This window comes from Macrotis lagotis, chromosome 1 (genome assembly GCF_037893015.1).
Source record: "Macrotis lagotis isolate mMagLag1 chromosome 1, bilby.v1.9.chrom.fasta, whole genome shotgun sequence".
Lineage (NCBI taxonomy): Eukaryota > Metazoa > Chordata > Mammalia > Peramelemorphia > Peramelidae > Macrotis > Macrotis lagotis.
In genome coordinates, this window is record NC_133658.1 from 71,431,419 (window position 1) to 71,454,239 (window position 22,821).

The window sequence follows — 22,821 nt, forward strand, 5'->3', positions numbered from 1 at the left end:
CAAAGTCATCTTTTAAGATCTCTAGGCTGTAGATAGAACATTACTTTTCAAAACAATCTAATCCACTCTTAAATAGTTTCCATTAGTTGGGCCTGCCTCTTTTAAACATATTTTATTTCTACTTTTCTACCCCTCCAAGTCAAGTGGAAGAAATTTAAACTTTCTTCCACTGGATAAAAGTTCTAATGTTTTACATCTCTTTCTCCTCACATCTTCCTTCTCTAGGCAGAATGTATCAATTCCTTCAAGTAGACATTTTTTGAAAAGGTTAATTAATAGTAAATTAGTCATGTTACCATCTTCACTACTCTCCACTGAAATGACCTTAGGTATTAGTAAAATATGGTACCCAAACTAAATACAGTTTTCCAGATTAAAAAGTAATCAACAGAATTTATTGGGGCCATCACTGTGCATAGTATAGGACTTGTTTGCTTTCATTGGGCCACTATTTCTCAAAATAAAAATCATAATTTTAAACTAAAGAAAATTAATTATTAAAAAACACAGATGAAATAAAAAAAATAATGACTATCCTTCCAATTGTGAAGATTATTTAGGAAGTGTGTAACAGTCTGTTGGAGTATTTTTGTAATTCACACCTGTAGGTGGAAAGAAAAAAAAAAGTCAGAGCAAAAAAGATTTTTTGTTGAAAGCTTTTCACCTGTTGAAAACAGACTTTGCAAATATCTACAGTTCCTAGGGAAAATCGTTGCCTAAAATAGTAATATGCCTGATTAATTTTATTTGGAAAAGTGCTAATGTGAGCATCTGCACTTATTATTTGCCAGTATGCTCCATTCATTTAGGTTCACCCACTCTCTTCTTCACTACTGTGGGCACCTGAAACAACTGTATCACGACCTGCAATACAAGTTTGTTTTCATAAAAGTATTTTATAATCCTTAAAGGCTAAAAATATATATCTATGACTATTTGTATGAGACAGTTGTAGAGTAGTCACAACAGTAGTAGATTTGGAGTCGGAACCCCTGGGTTCTGATATGGACTCTTATGTCTCTATATGACTTAGAAGGAAGTATTTAACTGATCTATGCTTCTATTTCCTCACCAATAAAATAAGAAAACTGGATCAAATTATTACAAGTATTAGTTGTAACTTATATTTATGTTTTTTAATTATATACTCTGTGTTCTGAAATCTTTTCTGTCTTTAAATTCTGAAAATCCTTATCTTAACTCTTATTCCCACATATAAATCTCAAGTCCCAAGAAAGCTTGTTTGCCCTCAAGTGTTTTGCTTTTTGTTTTTTTATTTCCCCCACAATTAGGCAGAAGCTGTTCTCTAATATTTTGGCATTCTCTAATATTTTGGCATTCTCTAATTCTCTAATTCACTAATGTAATGATTAAGTCATCTATGATTCAAGTCACAATGTGTTCCCCTCCCCACATTATCAACCTGAAGTATCTTTTAAACAGGGTCTTTATTTTTTAGTAAAATGAAGCAGAAATAAAATTTCAATTAAAATACTCCTTTTCTCTCAAAGTCTATTGCATACTCTCCCACAAGTGCCTACACAGTCCTGGCAAAAATGAGAAAAAATATTAGACAATATATTAGAAAAATATATTAGAAAATTAGAAAAATATATTAGAAAATAGAAAAAATAGAAAATATATGCTTAACATGTTTCCCCTTCATGTAATCTCAAGAAATTTTCTCTTAAGTATGGTTAATCTTTACTTTGTATCCATAGCTCCCAATGCAGTTAATGCCACCAGGTTCATGATTTTGAGGGGGCAATGAGGTAGGGAATAAATGACACTAGGATTTTAATTGGAAGTTCCAAATCCTCTATAACTTTGAAATTCACAAGGTCCTACTCTCTTTAGAAGCAAGATTGAAGATGAGACATTCTTCCCCTTCCCTCAATCCCCAAAATAATACTGACTCTAATGGATTTTAGCTAGAATACAATCTTTCCTTAACTTTCTAATATGATCCATTGAACAGCTCACTAAATTTACACATCCTTAAAAAATGATGAAATCGCTCAATCTCTTAGAATAGAATCCTTGTTTAAAATTCCTTTCAAGATAGGTTTAAACTTATTTTAAGGTCTATTATTAATTATTTGAGATATGTTCTAAGCTAATTAATATACCAAGGATAAAATGTAGTAAGGACTTCAGTCCCACCCTTACAAAGATATCGAAGTCAATTTTCTTTTTTCCCCCTTTTTAAAAAAAAATGAGTTAATGTTATTTTTCCAATCACATTTTATGATGGTTTTTCAAAATTCATCCAATTGCAGATTTATAATTTACACATTTTTCTATTACCCTTCCTACCCTCCCTCCTACCCTTGGTAGTGAACAGTTTGGTAAAAGTTGTACATGTGCATTTGTGTTTAACTTATTTACATAACAGTCATTTTTGTGTAAGAGGAATTAGGACTAAGGGAAAAGAAAGAAAATCTTGAGAGAGGAAGTAAAAACATGAGAAGTTTGAAAAAAATGAACATGGTATTCATTTAGATTCCATGTTTTTCTCCCCCTCTGAATGTGGATGGCACTGTCCAAAACAGGTCTCCCAGAATTGGCCTTATCTCTGAACTGCTAAGAGGTGCTGCATCCACCATGGTTGGTTAACTCACATTGTTAATGTGAATGTTCTCTTGGTTCTATTTCCTTCACTCAGCATTACTTCATGTAATTCTTTCCATGAAAAGCTACATGTTTTCAAATGCTCCTGACTAATCAGATATTTCAAATTCATCAATCCATTTCTTCCTGGTTTATACATCTTAATCAATGGTAGTTAACTGGTTATTTTCCTCTGTACCTGATTTTCCTCCAAAACTTAGGTTTTTGCTTCTAAATCTAGTATAAATAGTTTAAAATCCATTATCATACTTCTAGATCAAATTACTCTGCCATAACTGTTATAGAGAGGTTGCTGCTTGGTTGAAAATGTTGGAGTAAACTTTTTTATGCATCTCTTGAGTCTTAAATTTGGAGATTGAATCCTCTATTCATTTCTGGCTTTTTAATCAGGAAACTTGGAAGTCCTCTATTTCATTGAAAATCTATCTGTTCCCCTGACATAATATGCTCAACTTTGCAGGGTAGTAAATTCTTGACTGTAAGTCAAGGTCTCTTGCCCTCCAAAATATAGTATTCCAGGTCCTCTTGTCCTTCAGTGTTGAATCTGATAAGTCCTGTGTAAGTCTGATTGTGTTTCCCTTGTATTTTAATTGTTTCTTTTTTCCTGCTTGCAGTATTTGGCTATGATAGCCCTTGGAGTTTTTACCCTAGGGTTTCTTTCTAGAGAACTCCAGAGGAATTCTGTGTATTCTTTCAATTTCTATTTTGAATTCTTGCTCCAGCAGGTTTGTATAGTTTTCTCTGACAATTTCCTGAAAGATATTTTTCAGGTTCTTATTTTTAATCTAAGTTTTCTAGTAGTACAAAAATTCATAAATTATCTCTCTTGGATCTATTGTCCAGGTCATTTGTTCTTTGTAAAGGGTATGTTACATTTTCTTCAATTTTGCCAATTTTTTAAAATTTTTCTTGATGTAATTTTGTAGTCTCATAGATTCATTGGTTTTTATTTGTTCAATTCTAATTGTTGTGGTTTTATTTTCTGCAATTAACTTTTGTGTTTCATTTTCCAGTTGATTAAATTTGCTCTTTGCTGCACTGCATCCTTTTTTCCAGTTGGCTATTTTTACCTTTAAAGGAGTTGATTTCTTTGTTCAATTTTTCATAATTATCCTCCATGACTCTCATTTCTTTTTTCCAGTTTTCTTCTTTCTCTCTTCTTTTGTTTTTAAGTTCTGTTTAAAGCTCTTTTATGAGCTTTTGGATTTAAATCCAATTCAGACTCTTTTGACACTCCTCCCATGAGTGATTTTCCACTGATTTCTTCTTCCAGAATTGTTATCATCTTTAGCTGCAAAGTAATTTTCTATACTAAGAGCTCTTATTTGCTCCTCTTTGTTGTTTTAGCTGTGCTCCTGGGGTTTAGGGAGTACTGATCCAAACTTTTTGGGCTGGGGCTAGGGTCTGATCCCAGGCTTGTTGTTGGCTAAGATGTTGCCTATTCAGTCCAGGAGTTCGCTTTTTCAGAGGTTGATTTTCTCCTTTATGTCAAGGTTCTGTCCATGCAACGGCTTGTTCCCAACCCAATCCAATCTTTTTGTCCCTGTATTCCCAGAGTTCAGATTTTGTCTGCATTTGGAACTCTCCCTGATCCTTTGTTGTATAGCTGCCAGGATCTAGGTTCGTATTAAACTAGACTGCACTGTAGCCTAAAGCCTCCCACTGGCTTCCCACTCTCCCATCTCCTGGACTTTACTTACCCTTTTCCCCCAGAGACAGATCTTCATTGAAGATCCTCCACATTGTCTCCTATTGAAAGCTTCTTTGGATTTTCTCTTTTTCTTGGTGGGATCTGATGCTTTAATGTCCATGCAGAGACTTCATTTATCTTTGATAGGGAAAACCTCTGGGAGCAAGTTAGCTTCGTGCCTCCATCTTGGCTCCCCTCTGGAAGTTCCTGAAGTCAATTTTCTGCAAGTCAACTTTAATCCTCACAGAAACAGCCAGATGACTCAGCAGATAGAGAAGTGAACCTAGAATTAAGAAGATCTGTGGTCAAATCTAATGTCAAACATTTCCTGACTATGGATAAGTCACATGGTTTCTTAACATTTTCTACATATGTAAAATGGACCTTATTAAGCCTTCTATTTCCCAAGGTTAATATTAAAATTATTTGACTATGGAATATTATTGTTCGATAGGAAACCATAAATGGTCAGACTCTAGAGAAGCATGGGATGACTTACAGGATATGATGCTGAATGAAGAGAGAGTAGAGAACAATCCATCAATAACAACATTGTGAGATGATCAACCTTAATGGAAGCAGGTTCTCTCAACAGTCCAGAGAGGTCAGACAACCCTATTAGACCGGCTATAGACAATGCTATTCCCCATCCAAAGAAAGAAAAGTTAAACTAAACCCCTCAAAAATTTTAAAACATGAAAGAAACGCTTCAGAATCTGATGAACATTTTATAAAAAAAACACCTCTTACGTATCTCTTTCCCTTAATCCTATTTCCTCATATTGAAAATGACTTTTCTGTAAACATGTTTATCACAAATATGTATGTATAATTGTTCACCATTGAGGGGAGGGAGGGGGAAGGAAAGATGGAAGGAAATTTTGTAACTTAAAAATATATGTATGCATATGGATGAATGTTGAAAAACTTTCATAACATGTATTTGTAAAATATATGTATATATATGAGAAGAATTACAAGACATATGCAAAATGTTATATGAATTTTAAATGCAAGCTGTTAATATTGTTATTATTATATTATTATCTCATATAACATCAGGGTCTGAATTTCTTCAGTAAATGAGAATTAGTATCCAGTTGCTAGACTGTGAGGTATGGTTTCATTACAAAGTTCTATAAAATTGATACAGTTTTGTTTCTCTAAGTAGTCCAGAGAATTAGGGTGAAAAAAGAAGGCATGAATCAATCTATTGGAAACTCAAAACATGATTTTTCTTCTTACCAAGTATTACCCTCTCCTACAAATTAAGTGGTACCTAGAGAAGCAAGGGGAAAAGCTGAATATATATCAAATTGGGACTAAAAAATGATGAGTCTAGTTATTTGTCAAACAAAATAGAACTTATTCATCCAAATAAGTGAGTCTCTCTATTAAGTATTCACTGTAGGAGGAATTACATTTATTCCAACAAGGTTGCCTTTGCACAGAATACATTTAAACATTTTGTTTTTTTTTTTAATTTCCATCAGCTTCTCTCTGTCCTTATCTCACTCTGTCTTTCTGTTTATCTCTGTCTCATTCTTCTCTCTCTCTCTCTCTCTCTCTCTCTCTCTCTCTCTCTCTCTCTCTCAAACACACATATGTACATGCCCATACAATCTACATTCAAATACACAATTGATCTCTTGACTACATCATCGATGCTCACTTTGACTCCATACTGCCAGCACTAACGTGATACATTATTCTGCTTGTTCCATGCTTGGTTCTAAAAGGAATGACAATCATCTGTGTTCAAAATTACTACTACCCCCAAAAAAGTAATATTTATGACCACTAAAGAGAGGGAAAAGAATGTGCCTTAGCCATTGACAACAATTTCAAATAATTCTATTTCTGAAAATCATGAGCCTCACAAAAAGCAAAGCAGAATCTCCAAGCTAAATGTTTATGAAAAAGAAAATATTTCTTTGAATAAACATGCTCTTGTGCCTTTTCCATAATCTCATTCTTCCTAGTTTAAATTTTCATTTTCTGAATTTGGAGCACCAAGAAATGTGTTTCCTGTTATAATATTATTTCTGAAGAACTACCTATCTTTGCTTCGTATTATCACATTTTGCTTTTAACTTCGACTCTTAACTAGTTTTCAGACCATGAACAGAATATTCAGCCTCTAAGATCTTTAATCTGTAAAGTAGGGATAATAATGCCTCTTACTTCTACCTCACAAGATTTTGGTGAGGCTAAAATTAGATAATTAATGTAATGGAAAGAATGTTGCAAACTTAAGGATGTCATATAAATATATTATTAGTAACTACATTTAATAAAAGATACCTCACTTAGAATTAGAAGAACTTACTTAAAATCTTCACATTGATACAAGTTGTCAGGAACAATAAACATTCTTACAGCTTAATCATACCTCAATCTTTTTTCTACCTTCCTATCGTCCTATCTTCCATTTAATGTTCTACTTACCTAATGTTAGTGTTGTCCAGGATAACTTTACTATTGCTGAGTGGTCCCAAATTGCCTTCCCTCACACCCAGGTAAAAGTCCAAGACATGTCATACACACATAGTATTAAATGAATATCCCTATCACTTTGTTTACATCTTTCATTCTCTTTATTTCTGTGAAATAGTGCATATGCCATTAATTTTTCTTGGGTATAAGAATGTCTATATCCATAATTTCAGTTATTATTATTCCATCAGTAGAATCAATCTTCTGTGAGAACCCTTGCAATATGTAAAACATCATGTTGAGGGCTAGGAATTTATAACCTCCCAAACAATACCTGCAGGGCCTGCCCTCAAAAAAGCTTGCATTATACTAGGGTAAATCACTTACACACAGATATATAACACAAAAAAAAAATTTGGGGAGAAATAGAGCATTATGAACTAGGGAAAGTAAAAGTTTTCAAAAAGTTTTGGCACCTGTGCTGAATCTTGAAGAAATATAAAGATTCAAAGAAACAAAAAAAGAGAGAGATAGGAGTGTCTTCTGGGACCTGAGGGATGAATTATGTGAAAACAGACAGTGATGAGAAAGAATACTATGTTTATAGAATGCCTAGTGTTAAAGTATGAGTTCATGAAGGAGGGTTAAAATAAGATTCGGGGGGGGGCGGGGAGAGTGGAAGGAAGAAGGCTGTTCAGAGGGAGAGATTATTGACTGTCTTGAGTTCCAGGCAAAGGATTATGAGTTTTATCCTATAGTGAAAAATGAATCACTGAAGGATTTAAAGCAAAAAACAGAAAACTTATTACATCTTGTTGTAAAGATTATTTTGGCTGCTGGTTTAGGCTAGATTGGAGAGTAAAAAAGATCAATTGCAAGGAAATTGAGGGTATATAATAGTTCAGGCAAGTTACTGATGAGCAATTCATAAAGAGATATAATGATAAAATATTAGTGGTGATATACATGAACAAAAAATCTGATTGTGTTTCAAAGATATATCATGGATAGAGCTATGGATCTAGAGAGAGAGGGAAAGATCCGAGTTCAAATTCATCTTCATAAAAAGTATGCAATCTGAGACAAGTCACATCTAGATGATGCCCTCTTACCTCTGTCTCATTGTCCTCAATATAAATTGAAAATCAAAATAGCATCTATCTTTCAGGATTGTTTGAAGGTTAAATGAGGTAAAGAAAATTTTTAAATTAAAATTCACAGTTTACAACATGTCTTAGGTATTATCTAAATTTTTCCCCCAATCCTCTAATCCAGTAATACCACTACTAAGTTAAATCTCAAAGAAATAATAGACATAATCATTAATTTCATCCAAGTCAATGACAACATATAAAAACTTGTGGGAGATTTGATAGGTCTAAATTCTTACATGAACAAAGTAGAGAAAGAGGTCATCGATGAATTGGGTACACAACTAAAAAAGCTAGAAAAAAAGAACAAATAAAAATCCTCAAATAAAAATTTAAATTCTTAAAAATCAAAAAATAATAAAATTAAAAGTAAGGAAAAATTGTAAAGAAAATATTAGCAAAGAGTGACCTCTCAGCCCAGGAATTGCCAAGGACAACTTGAACATTCAGCAAGAAAATTCTGATGCACTAGTATAAGAGGGGAGCCCAGTCCAGCCCAGGTCTCAGGGAAGATTGACCCCAGTGGACCAGGAACAGGTGGGAGCTGCTTCCAGAATGCTCAGCCCACAGATGGTAAGGGGAACTGGGGAGACTGAAGAGGTCTCTACTATCACCGAGAGAGGATTTGTTGCTTTACCCATACTCATAAATGGGTCCCTGTCAGGGGCCACAGTCTCAGGAAAAGGAGTAGAAACAAAATAAATAAAGCAGGGACACTCCTCAAGGTTCCATGCAGGAAGGATTGTTTGTGGTCATCCAAAGATCAGAGGACAGATCAGAAGAGTAGTCATAGTCTCTCATAAGACCTTGGAGGAATTGAGAACTTGCAGGTCCCTGGTGGGGGAAGGAGTGGAGTGGGGGGGAGGGAGGTGGAGAGGTTTGTAAACCCTGAAATGGTTGGAAAAATCTTCAAAAGTTTGGGAGTGTATCTTCCACCCTGAAAGCAGGACCCTACCTTAAGAAAAAGTTAACATCAAGTCATAGGCTGGGAAAATAATCAAAGAAGAAAAAATTACTTTGATCCTATAGAGAATCAAAATACACATTTGGAAAATATCAAAGTCAAAGCTTCTGTATGTAAAACCTCTATGAAAAATACAAATTGGTCTCAGGCTATGGAAGAGGTGAAACTATTTTGAGAATCAAGTAAGGGAAGTAGAGGAAAAATTGGGAAGAGAAATGAGACTAATACAAGAAAATCTTGAAAATCAAGTCATTAGCTTGGTGAAGGAGATACAAAAACATACCCAAGAAAATAACATGTTAAAAAGCAATTTCATTCAAATGGAAAAAGAAGTTCAAAAGACCAATGAGGAGAAGAATGCCTTTAAAAAATCAGAATTAGCCAAATAGAAAAGGAGATACAAAAAGCTCACTGAAGAAAAATAATTCCTTCAAATGTGAACTGTAGCAAAGAGAAGATGACTTTGTTAAAAGAATGGAAAAAAACTGGAAGAAAAATGTGAAATATCTCATTGGAAAAAACAATTAACCTGGGAAACTGGGAAACAGAATAAGGAGAACTAATTTAAAAATTATTGGACTACCTGAAAGACATGACCAAAAATAAAAGATCTTAAATATCATTTTTCAAGAAATTATCTGGTGAAACTGCCCTAATATCCTAGAAGCAGAGGGTAAAATAGAAATTGAAAGAATCCACAATCACCTCCTGAAAGGATCACAAAATGAAAACTGCCAGGAATGTTATAGCCAAATTTCCGAACTCTCAAGTCAAGAATAAAATATTGCAAGCAACCAGAAAGAAACAATTCAAATATGGTGGAGTTAGTCAGGATAACACAACATTTAGTGTGATTCTAAATTAAGGTATCATAGAGCTAGGAATATGATATTCCAGAAGGCAAAATAACTTGAATTGGGGCAGCTAGGTGGCACAGTGGATAAAGCACTGGACATGGAGTCAGGAGTACCTGGGTTCAAATCCAGTCTCAGACACTTAATAATTACCTAGCTATGTGGCCTTGGGCAAGCCACTTAACCCCATTTGCCTTGCAAAAAAAACCTAAAGAAAAAAAAAGAAAAGAACTTGAATTATAACCAAGAATCATCTACCCAGCAAACCTGAATATATTGTGTCAGGGAAAATACATTCAATGAAATAGGGTACTTTCGAACTTTCCTAATGAAGGACCAGAGTTGAACGGAATGTTTGATCTTTATATATAGGACTCAAGTAAAACAAAGAGAAGGTGGATGGGAAGGGCAAATCATGAGGAAATTAACAATATTGAACTGCTTGTATTGCTGCATGGAAGGATGATACTGATAACTTATATGAGCATTCTTATTTATTAGGGCAGTTAGAAGGACCAAATATAGACAAGGTACAGGAGGGAGTTTAATTTGAAAGTATAAAATATTAAAAAGATGGAGTTAATGGAGGAGAAAGGAAGTCCTGGGGGAAAGGGAAAGAAGAGGTAGAATAGGGTGAGTTTTTTTTCACATAAAAGAGGCAAGATAAAGCTTTTTTAGTATAATGGAAGAGGGGAAATATGAGGGAGAGTGAGTGAACTTTACTCTCAAAAGAATTGGCTTAGAGAGGTAATAACACACATACCCAATTGGGTATAGCAATCAATTTTATCCTAGAGGAAAATAGGAGAGGAAAGGAATTGAGAAAAAGGGGAAGGGGGAGGAGGAAAGGGGGTGTAAGTGAAGGAGAGAGGATTATGGAAGAAAATGGTCAGATGCACTCACTTTTGAGAAGGAAGAAGTTGAAAGGAGAGAGAAAGTAGAATAAATGAGGGTGGAGGAATAGGGTGGAAGGAAATGCAATGGTGTGTGGGAAAAATAGTGAAACCAATTTTTCTAAAAATATTTCATTTCTCAAACATAAAAACTGAGTGAAATTTATAAAAAAATAAAAACCTTTCTCCAATTCATGGGTGATCAAGAGATATGAACAGTTTTTGGATGACACTGTCACTGCAATCTATTTAATTTTTTTAATGTACTACTTCACTATTGATGGGAGACACACAGGTTGAAACAATTTTGAGGTACTACCTTATATCTATTGGATTTGGCTAATAGGACAGAAGGAGAAAATGACAAATATAGAAAGGAATGTAGGGAAACAGACAGTGATGCACTGCTGAAAGTATTGTGAAATGATTCAACAACTCTGTAGAGCAATTTGGAACTGTGCCCAAAGGGCTATAAAGTTGTGCCTACCCTTTGGCCTAGCAATGCCATTGCTAGGTCTATATTCCATAAGAAATGAAATACAGAAAGAAAAGAATCTATATGTGTAGCAGTTTTTTCTGGTTATGGAGATCTTGGGAATAACTAAACAAATGCCTAGGGAATGGCTAAACAAATGGTGATATGTGATAAGATGAAATGCTGTTCTGCTAAGGGAAATGATGAACAGGATGCTTTTAGTAAAAAACTTTTCAGTAAAAAACTCTCTACACAAAAGGTATGATGGTATGCTTAAAAAATCTTAGAAAATCAATTAAAAAGCTACTTGAAATAATCAACACCTTTAGCAAAGTTGCCAAATATAAAATAAATTCATGTAAGTCATCAGCATTTCCATATATTACCATCAAAATTCAATGGTAAGAGACAGAAAGATAAATTCAATTTGAAGTAACTATAGAATCAGGACAGCGCCAAGATGGCAGAGAGTACCCAGAACTTCCCCAAGTTCTCCTGGGCTTCCCTCATAAACACTATTAATCAAACTTCCAGATGGATTCTGTGTAACAGAACCTACAAAAGAACAGAGTGGAGAATTTTCCTGCTTATGATATCTGGGAAGGAATTCAGATATATGGAGTGGGAGTATGGCCTGGCACAGGTATCAGAACCCAAGGCAAGGAGAGGATACCAGAAGAGGCGGGGTGCAGTGGAACCCACTTGGAGATTCTCAGAGATCTGTGACAAAACCCATGTTCTGGCTCAGTAAGTCAATGGCAAATCAGACCAGCTGGGAGGACTTCAATACAGGTGTCCCAGAACCCCTGTCAACTCGCTTGATTGGGCTGGATGGCCCAAGCCCAATGTGCAAGTCATTTGCTTTATCTGTGTGTTGGCTTTCCCCCAACACAGGAAGCTTGAGACAGTAGTCTTGTGATTCACAAGCAGAGCTCAAAATGCGCAAGAAAAGTCAAAGAACAGTCATGCAATACAGAATTACCATGTTGCTAAGAAATTTCAAAACACCATCTCAGAAGAGCATGGCAGGAAAAGTCTACATATGAAACCAGAGGGGGAATCTGAATTGGTCTCCAACACAGAAAGATCTCTTAGATGAACTCAAAAAGGATTTTAAAAATCAAATAGCAAAATTGGGAAAAGAAATGCAAGAGAAACTAAACTTTTAAAAGGAAGTTCAAACAACTTCAAAATACAATTTGGTAAAGGGAAAAGAAAACATCATTGGACAAATGGACAAAAAAAACCAACTCTTTCAAAAGTGTAGCTGATTAAATGCAAAAAGTAAACAATGCCCTTAAAATAGAATTTGGTCAAATGGAAAAGGAGATGCAAAAGCTAACTGAAGAAAATAATTCTTGGAAAAATAGAATTGGGCAAGTGGAAGCTAATAACACAATGTTAGGAGACATCAAGAATTAATTGAATAAAACCAAAAACATGACAAAAAATAGAAAAAAATGTAAAATATCTCATTGGAAAAAGAACTGATCTGGAAAATAGATCCAGGAGAGATAATTTAAGAATTATTAGACTGCCAGAAAGACATGATCAAAAATAAAACCTGGACAAAATCTTAAAAGAAATATAATGATAATTATAAAGTGCTTAATAGTGCTTGAAACATAAGAGGTTCCATATAAATGTTAACTGTCATGATTTTATTTGGACAATAATGAATATCGTGAATTACAGATAGTGCCTACCTGTACTTTTCCATAGGAAAAACTTTGAAAGACATAGAGCTACCTCTATATCTTAGAGGAGTATCTTAAAGTAACTTTTTTTTCACTGTGCACCATCAAAGCAGGTCTAGGAGGATTAAAATGCCTAAGATTTCTGGTGAATTTTTTCAATCTGCTAAGTTAGGAACTTCTGAGTAATATTTTCTAAATATAATGAAGAGATTAATATCACTTTAACTTAGGTATTTGTGAGTATCCAGTTTCTCTTTGCAAAGCAATGATTTGAATTGTAAAACTACTTCCCAATGAATTGCTTGATGTCATTTCAAGACTTCTGATTTAAGGCATCTCCAAGCTACTCTTTAGCAAAGAAAAAAAACAGTAGTAAAAAAGCTATGGTGATTTCTGTTGAAGCACTCACCATGTGGAAATCCAGAAGTAAACACACACACACACATACACACACACAAACACACACACAGGCAACAAAAAGAAAAAAACGTCAAAATGCCTGGAAGTTAAAGGTTTCATTAAGAACGCTTACCCACTGCCAACATGGAAAGTAGTTTTACTCAGACTATTAAATGGAGGTAATTATAGAACCCTTAATTTGTATGTTTTTCCTTTCTTCAATAAAAAGTGGAACATTTTAAGACTGTGATCAGACTACTGTGAATGCCTTTGACAGCTGAGGTTATATAAACCCCATCACATATAATCACCATAATAATACTAAGCCAGATGGACAATAGAGGAGGAGGGAGCAATATCCCAGGAGAGGGGAGGAAAATATCTGATTTGGCAAGTGGTAAGGCCATCTTAGAAATAATATTTTAAAGCTCAGGGTAGAGGTTTTGACACATGCTGCCAGAAAGGTTAAGAGAGCTCAGCACTTTTATGGATGTTAAGTACTGAGAAGGCATGGAGAGGCCATTCATTCACACTCTCAATAGTATCAGGAGACTGCAGGGAGACGGTAGAACTTCCCACTGAAACCAAAAATCAAGAAAGATAAAAAGTCACCCAAAATAAAGAAATAAGTTTTATTTATTAGAAATGCTATATAGTATACAGTGTTCTCATAATATCGTAGTATTTATAGATTTTTTCCTTCTCATTTTGCAGATAAGGAAGCAAAGAATCAAATAAGTAATTATTATTCCTAATAATATCTTGTATTTTAGGGGCATTGTGTTACAAGAGTTTTTCTCCTAATAACTTTACTAAATGAGCTAGATAAGTATTATCCCCCACTTTATCCCCTAATCTCTTCCCTTTAGGAAGAAAATCTAAACATGATTTCAGATATGCCTATAGTTCTGAGTTTGCCCTAGACAATGCTCATCTTACAGTTCTTGTCATTGAATGCTCCATAATATTAATTAGATCATTATATACAAGGTAGAGAAGTGAGCATCATAACCTTTACTATGAAGCTACTTCCATGACATGCAAAAGAAGTAATTTTATGTCATAATTTAGTCAGGAGTATAATAAGCATTTATTATTTGCCAGACACTTTGTTAAGTGTGGGGGTAGGGAAAAAAAAAAAGAAAAGTTAATACCAATCCCTCAACAAATTCACAAATTTGTGGGGGCACAATGGGCAAACAACTCTGCATGTAAAAAATGCACAAGGTAAATTAGAGGAAATTTCACAAGGAAAGCACTAGTATTAAAAAAGTAAGGGTTTAAAACCTCCAAGTTCATTATCCCTCAGTCCTGATGTCCATTCATACACTTCCATTATAACCCCCAAACACTCCATTTGTTATAATGTTATCTCTAAAAACACACCTAAAAAAATCATTTTCCAATAAAATGCCCCTGCTCCCTCCTTCCCACAAGCTCACAGTCATTACATTATAGTCCAATCCATTTGTGACATTGACTATCTCCTCTAATATGCAGTAAAGACAAGTCAACAGGTTTTTATTACTTCATCAGTATAGGTTAGACACTATGCTGCATGATGGAGACATAAACTCAAAATTAGCTCTTATTATCAAGGAGCTCAATATCTAATGGGGAAACAACATGAAAAACTATGTATGAATCATACAAATATATACACATATGTAAATATATATGTATATAAATACATATATATTTATAAATTTGGAGAAAGCTACAGATAGAAATTATTAGCAATATGGGGAAACTAGGAGAGTCTTGCTGAAGATGACATTTTAAATGTAATTTGAAGAAAACCAAAAGGCAGAGTTGAGTAGAGGGCATTCCAGTAGTAAAAGACAGGTCATGAAAATATACTATTCCATGAGATGGATTGCGTTCTGCAAAAAAAGTAAGATCAGTTTCACTGAATCATAGAGAATGTGGAAGAGAGTAATGGATAAAAAGACCAGAAAGGTAGAAGTTGAATGCAAGTTAAAAGGGACTTAAAAACAAAAGGGTTTTATATTTGATCCTGAAGGAAATGGAAAGCCACATAATTTATTTAATGGAAAGGAAGAAGGGGTATGATATAGTCAACCCTGTGCTTTAGGAAAATCATTTTGAGTGTTAAATCGTAAATTAGAGTGGGGAAAGATTTTAACAACAGGAGATGTTAAAGTGAATAAACCTCACTAGATCTTTTCATTACGATTAAACATATTTATTTCATTATCTTTCATTTTGTGGATTAAAAAAGATTTTCAATTAATGCCTCTATATTTTTTTCTTCTTACTCTCCTCTTACACTCTTTTCACACACTTTTTACATGTCTTCTTACACCCTGTGAATACATTTCACATTCAATATTGATATTAAAGTATTTGCAACATTAGAGAGAGTAGTTTCAGTTGAATTAAGACATCTGAATAAAGACTGAAGTTTGAAGAAGAGAGTAAGAAGAAAAATATCGAGGCACTAATTGAAGATCAGCTTTTTTACCCCACAAAAACAAAGAGAAAGAAATGAAAACGTTTAATCGTAATGAAAAGATCTAGAGAGGTTTACTTGCTTGTTTGCTTGTTTGTTTGTTTGCATGTTTCAGGTGGAGGAGCCATAGTATTTTAGTAAGCAAGAAAAAAGTCAATAAAAAGAAAGAGATTGAAAATTAGTGAGCTACTCTGCTACAGTAAAGAGGATAGAATGGAGTTATTGTTCACCTAAAGGGGATTGCCTCAGAAAGAAGAGAGAGAGAGAGAGAGAGAGAGAGAGAAAGACAAAGACAGAAACAGAGAGAAAGAGACAGACAGAGACAGACAGAAGAAGCTAACTATAAGACGAAGTCTAATACAATCTATCAATATTGAAGTGAAATATCACTTACAAATATTTGAGCATGATAAAAAGAGGTCTACTTCATTCTTACATAACTAGTATATATATATATATATATATATATATATATATATATATATATATATATATATATATATATCAAGAATACAGTAGCATCATTTTCTTTGCATACTTCCCTCAACTCCATAAGGAAATGCATCAGAGAAGCTACATCAAGACAGGTGAATTAATCAGTCCCCAGGACAGTTTGTTGTCTTTTAGGTAAAATGAATTTGTTCAGTGAAATGGGAGAATCTTAGACCTATCATAGCATGTAGCTAATGTAAGATGTGAAGATGACAGAAGAGAAAGCTTTGGCAAATAGCCTTGATTTTGTTTTTCACAAAATATGAGGCAGGGTTCTCTGTTAAAGGTATGGGTAAGGAAGCTCCATGGAAGAATTGAAGAGGAATGAAAAAAACAAAAATGAAAGCCTCTGTGATGAGAATGATGGTGACTCAATTAGGGATATAGAAAAGATTCCCTTGCCAGCGTTGGAGGGCTCAGCTGAGACTACATACAAAACATTTGTTGTAGGCCTAGTAAGCATGGTATCAAGATTTTCTTCAAGGTTTTTTTTTTTAATAATTATGGTGGGTATAATGCAGGAGTGAGTCTTGTAAAGGCAACTGTTGTAAGGATAAGAGGATGAGAAAATCAAGGAAAGAGGACAGTATAGAGTGCTCAAGAAGTCAAGGTAGGGAAATGGGAAATGTATAGCCAGCTTAGCAAAGAACTGGCCATTGTGGGATTGGAGGCCATAGTGAATTCGAACAATAGGTTTAGGCATTATCTGGCAGAAAGAAAGAAAGAGAAAAACAAAAGCTAATGATCAGATAAAGTAACCTTAGAGTCCATGAGCATGGAAATAGAATACTTATGATGGCAAGATCAAAGACATGACCATCTCTTTGTGGAATTGAGACGGACTGAAGGAGTAGTTCATGAAAAATTAATAAATTCAGTTATAGGAAAGTTAACATTTGAGAGAGTATCTCTGTTTATATAAAAGTCCCTTAGGAGAAGGGTATGAGACAGAGAGGAAAGACTGTAAAGCAAACAATAGACTGAGGAAGGAAGGAGAATAGCTGGAATTTCAATAGTTAAAATCCTGATTGGGTGATACATATGTATCAAATGAACTTCAAAGGAAGAGATGTTGCTCAAAGATGCTGGAAGATGAAGAATCTCTAGGTGATAATGGGGGGGGGAGTATCACTCTAACTCCTATACTACAACTGAGTTAAGTAAATAAAACTATTATTTGAAAGAGTGGTCAGGGATGCTATGTCATCAGGAGGAAAGAAAAAAGTATTTATCAAGCAGGCACTATGTGTTAATCTATAGACTAAGTGATGAGGATGCAAAAGAAAGACATATTGCCTTCAAGGATTAATATTCAAAGGGGAGGAAAATTGAGATATAAATAATAGCAATATCTATGCAGAAGAAAAAAATTTTAAATTTAAAGCATAATTGGGAGGGAAATGAAGAATAGATACCCTAGACACATCAATAGAATGGAAGCCCCAGAAGGAATTCATAAATAGGATAAAAGGTATACAGTCAAGGGATATTAATTTTCAGTGAATACAAGAAAATGGAAGGGTAAGAAAGAAAAAGTTGAAGATGGAAGCAATTATTATGCAATGAGTACTAATTTCTTTTTTGTTTGTTTGGGTTTTTTTTAGGTTTTTGCAAGGCAAATGGGGTTAAGTGGCTTGCCCAAGGCCACACAGCTAAGTAATTATTAAGTGTCTGAGACCAGATTTGAACCCAGGTACTCCTGACTCCAGGGCCGGTGCTTTATCCACTGCACCACCTAGCTGTCCCAATGAGTACTAATTTCAAAAAGCACAGTAGAATGAGTATAGATCTAGAGTAAGGCATAAGTAAGGTAAATTGAGGAAAATGGGAATAAGGGAAAATAGGGAACTGAATTTGTAAAACTATAGCTAAGTGCTTAGACTCACTTGGATAAAGGAGACTTTGATAAGGTAGGAGTATGCTATTAATTGAGGAATGATTTCAGGCAGATAATCCTCTTTCTGAAGATTTAAATCAGTTGGTATGAAAATGTGACCAGACATTGAGAAGTGGAGAGAGAGAGAGAATAGTGTGACAGACATGAAGGGAATAGAAAGAATAGTGGTTCAGTCTTTTCATAATATGGACATCTAGGTAGAGACTCAATGGTTATTGACTTGACTTCAGGTTGGGATTTTCTAAGGTCATCAAGCAGTGGTGTAGAGATACAGAAAGGAGAAAGGTAGTGAAAGGAAGTAGGGAAGGTGAACAATGTGAAACTGACCAGGTGTTTAAATGCAGTAAAAATCCATTATGACTCAGGAATCAGGGGGAAAAACTAATTACTAATATTAAATCAGGAGGAAAAAGTGTATCCACGATGAGCTCTAACCTTCATATTTTTATTAGTTATGAACACCAAGTTCCAGAAAGCTCATTGATAAGTCACAATGTATATAGAGGAAGTCAACCAGGATGGAGAATGGATTAGAGATCCATGACTTCATTTGGAAAGAGGTTGATAATTTTTTTTTAATTTTTTGTCTGCAAAATCTGGCAAACAGTAACTAGTCAAGAAATACATGTTGATTATTTTATTTAATTAGTAACTAGGAAGGTTTAGATTAGTAAAGACTTGATGGGTCATGATTCCTCTTTTAGTATTTAAAGGGCTGTCAAAAGAATTAATGTTGTGCTGCTTGGTCTCAGAGAACAAAACAAGAAGTGATTGGTGAAGGCTACAAAAAATGCCTCACAATTATAATTTAGACATATATACAAAGGTCTATATGGGTCACTTTTCAGTAGTATTGTAGATGCGATTTCTGTTCAGGTATGAATAAGAAGAGATAATAATTCAGATCCTTTTCAGATTAGACCTAGTGATTTTTTTTTTTACCTAAGGTGATGCCTTGAGGAGGAGAGAAAAAGTAATAGCCACAGCAAATGTTACGAAAGTAAAAAGGATAAAAATATGATGATGTTTGATATAGAAGGAGAAGGAGGAAGAGGAAAAACTTGACAAAAAGAGGCAAAATTAGGAACAAAAGGTCTTCAAAAAAGTCACTTCTAAATGTGATATTAAGGATAAGGTAAAGTGATATAGGGCCAGATCTGCCCCCGGAAACTTAAAAAAACCCACAACTCTATGCAGCTGGATCTCAATATTCTGATATATTAGTTTTCTTTTTACTCTGGAACAAAATTTCCTTAATGTTAGGACTTTCTAATTGAGGAAATTCCCTTTACAAGTGAGGAAGTATTAGAGAATTAATTGCTTGGGGGAATTGTTAGTTAAAGGCTCTTGCCTAGCAGAGGCAGAATTTGAACTGAGGTCATCCTGGCTCTGAAGAAGGTTTTCTGTTCACTACTCCATATTACCTTTCTGGAGAAAGAAATTTACAATGTTGAAAGAGTCTGTGTAGAAATAAATAAAAGGTTTTGGTGTTTAGTGAAAGCTTAATTGCAAGAAAGTGGTAATTATGGTTTCTCCAGAAGTTATATTTTTTTTTTGCTACAGGAAAACAGTGTATTACTTTTTTTCAAATATAAATCAAAAAGTATAGCAATTGCTAGGAGCACACAAGTACAGATATATTCTTTTCTTTGTCTTCTTTAATACAACAGAGATTCTACTTTTAAGAGATGATGACTCCTTTCCCCTCCTTCCTTACTTTTCTATACCAATGTCCACCTCTCCATAGTTTGTGTTCAACTAAAGAAATACAACCTAAGCAATAAACAAAAAGAATGTTGCATATGGAGAAGACTTGAAGCTGAGTGCTGATCTTCAGAAGTTTATGAAACCCTAGTACTATGAATGAAAGAAAAATGCAATTGTCAGAATAAGGTATCTGGAAAATGACCTAGGTGTTATGGTTTGGAGGTTGTTCTTGTTGCTTGTCTTTTGTATTTGAATCATGATGTTGGAGTCAAAGTACAGTGTGATCTATTGTGGTAAATCAGTCCAATACTGGCTTGGGAGACTCTACCACAGATCAGACACAAATAGGCCCTTTGAAAATTTGGGATGGAGATGTCTCTGGATTTGCATATCAACCATTTTTCAGTGGTACTGTGATTCTGCTTGGGTACAGGTACTTGATGCTGGACAGTCTTGTTCCAATTGTCTCCTATGATTTATGATTGATACTAAAATTCCTCAGAGGGATGTTGAGAGAGTCCTTCCTTGTACTGCTTCTTCTGAAACATATATTTGATATTTGGACTATATGATTAGACCACTCAAGTTACATTCTCTGAAGTAGAGTTTTGATATTTGATAGTTCAGTTCAAGAGAAGACATGTAAAGAAAGAAACAGGACCATTATTGTACATAGAAGTATTTAGGACACATCACCTGAACAGATCAAAGAACTGCATGACTAATACATAAAGAGGGAAAGGCAGGTCCCAGAGTTGCAGTAGGAGACATCAAATATCCAGAAACTTTGTAGAGAAACAGCAGGAAAAAAAGTATGTCTTTCCACCATGGGAGTCCCATAGAGCTCTCTATTGGATTTGTTTTACTTCTCCCTCTCTTCACTTTCACTTGGTAATGTCAAAAGTACTCATGAAATCACATATCTCTATTGTGATACTTTTCAAATCTACCTATCCAGCCCTAATATCTCACCTAAATTCTTGAAATGCATCTCCAACTGTCCATTACACATCCCAAACTGGATATCTTTTAGTCATCTTAAACCTCATATGTCCAAACAGAACTCATTATCTTTCCTCCCCAAATTCTCCTTTCTTCCTAATTTTCCCATTATGGCTGAGGATACCTTTATCCTACCAGTTACTTAAACTTCAATCCTAATGATCATCCTTGGCTTTTCTCTGTGTTCCCACCTATATCCAACATTTTGGCAAAACCTTCATAACAAATCCTTTATTTGTCCTTTTCTTCTCTAATACTTGTCACTTATCATATAGGATCTTATCACCCCACAACTAAACTTTGGAATAATCTGCTGATTACCCTGTCCCAAGTCTTTCCTTACTTCAGACCATTTTTCATTCACTTAACAAAGTGATCTTTCTAAATCACATCAACTCTATTTAATAAACTCCAATGATTATCTCTAGGATGGAAAAGAAAATCTTCTGTTTGTCATTCAATATCCTTCATAAATTGTCCCTCTCCCTTTTTTTTCCTTCTTAAGCCCTAACACACACACACACACACAGACACACACACACACACAGACACACACACACACACACACACACACACACACACACACACACATACACACACAAACACACAGACACATCACAAACCTTACCTTTACTCTGTGATACAGTGAAACACAGCCTAATATTTGAATACTACATTCCATCTCCCAATGCTGGACATTTTATTTGGCTAGTCTACATTATTAGAATTCTCTTTGCCTTATCACTACCTCCCATTTTACCTGAATTTAAGTCCCAGCTAAAATATGGCCTTATACACTATGCCTTTCCCAAGTCCCCTTAACAGTACCACATTTCCTTTTATATTATTTCCCATATATATGTGTGTATATATATATATATATATATATGTCTATAGTTTGTTTTTCTATACTTGCTTATATATTATCTCTTTCGTTAGACAATGAGTTCTTTGAAAGCAGGAGCTGTCCTTCACTCTTCTTTGAATTCCCATTACTTAGAATTATTCTTGGAATATAGTAATTGCTAGACCGACCCTGGGACTGTGGATTCAAATCATCTGACCTAGGTTAACTGATATCTGAAGAACACCAGAGGATGGAAGAAATAGATACTATGGAACATGTGAACTGTAACTTTTGTTTAAATTTAAAAATATATATAAGGAAAGGGAAAAAAGAAAAGCATGAATTTACATTCTATTATAAGTAGATGTAACCTGAGAGATCATTTAATTTATCCCCTCACATTTTGCAGATATGGAAATTAAAATACAGGTTAAATAACTTGCCTAGGAATAATTTTATAAATATAAATCTCTTTTCTATTTCTTGGATTTCTCTGAGTTTAAGTTGAGAGGCAAAACAACTGGATCCCATCCATGGACAGCCTTTACAGAAAGACTGGAACAGTTCAGATATTTACCAACACTGTTAGTGAATCTGTTTAACTGCAGACCCACGTTTGCCATCCTCTACATCTTTTTTTTTTGTCTAGAAGATATGAAGAGCCTTAAAGTTACCCTGATTTGCTTCTCTCTAATTATTAACAATTTAGAGAGTTTTCTATATGATTGTTGAAACCCTAGGTTTTCTTCCTTGAAATTTGCTTATTTTGATTTTTGTTTTGTTTTACTTCCTTTGGATGGGAATAGCATTGTCCTTACCCTGTCTAATACAGTTGTCTTAGCTATGAACTGCTGAGAGGAGCTGCTTCTATCAAGGTTGATCATCTCACAATGCTACTGTTAATATGTACATTGTTCTCTTGGTTCTATTCCCTTCATTCAGCATTAGATCCTGTGAGTCATTGCATACTTTTTTAGAATCCGACCATTTATGGTTTCTTATAAAAACAATAATATTCCATAATATTCATGTACCATAACTTGTTTAACCATTCCTCAATTGATGGGCATGTCCTCAATTTCCAATTCTTTACCACTATAAAAAAGAGCTGCTTTGAATATTTGGGAACATGTCAGACTTTTCCCTTTTTTATCATTTCTTCTGGATATAAGCCTATAATTGGAATTGTTGGGTCAAGGGAATGAACAGTTTT